The 724-nt window shown below is 25.6% G+C and overlaps 1 protein-coding gene across 1 annotated transcript in view; it reads left to right on the top strand.

Moving 5' to 3' along the window:
• The window catches only part of LOC100571201 (kelch-like protein 2), a 10,407-nt gene that overhangs the window by 6,559 nt on the left and 3,124 nt on the right, over positions 1-724 (top strand). The window lies entirely within an intron of this gene.

Here is a 724-nt window from a genome sequence, read left to right as displayed (position 1 = left end):
GATTGAATATCCAGTGTTGTAAAAATTTGAATTTCGAACGATAATAAAAATTTAATTTGACTTTCTTATAGATATTTTTTGTTTGATAAAGGTAGATAATCTTATAAGGAATCTTGTATTACACTTTCATATCTTAGATTTAAAAAGAAAAATTTTTATGAATTTCTAACTCGAAATAATTTGCAAATTTTCGTGATTTTTCCATATTTTGTCATTTTTTGAACTTTAAATGCTTATAAAAAAAAACTGTGACTAACGATCTTTAATATTTTTCATCTGCCTTTGAAACAATATACTAGGAGCCTTCTATTAAATTTTCAAGCTTTTTTATCCAACAAATAAAATTTCATTGATATTTTTAGAAAAAAAACTAAAAAAAAATGGAAAATGAAAATGTCCGTAAAGAGCTCAAAATAAATCAAAATATTTTGAAAATGTTATGGTGTATAGAAGATGCTAAGATAAAATTCAGTCAAAATTTCATGTATCTACGGCTATTTTTTTTAAAGTTACACCAAAAACCAAATTTAATTTTGTGAAAAATCGATTTTGCGTAAAAATTCCCGTTTTTCCTTAATTTTTCTTTTGTTTTTCCCAGCGCTTTTGAAAACTACTGAGAAATTTAAATTTTGACCTCCCCAATGCACCTACGATATTCACTCTCTGATCGAACAAGATACTGAAGTTGAAAATCGTAGCATTATTTCGACTACTTATCGTGCAC

The sequence above is a fragment of the Acyrthosiphon pisum genome, chromosome A1, assembly GCF_005508785.2.
Source record: "Acyrthosiphon pisum isolate AL4f chromosome A1, pea_aphid_22Mar2018_4r6ur, whole genome shotgun sequence".
NCBI classification, from domain to species: domain Eukaryota; kingdom Metazoa; phylum Arthropoda; class Insecta; order Hemiptera; family Aphididae; genus Acyrthosiphon; species Acyrthosiphon pisum.
This window is presented reverse-complemented; position numbering and strand designations above follow the sequence as displayed.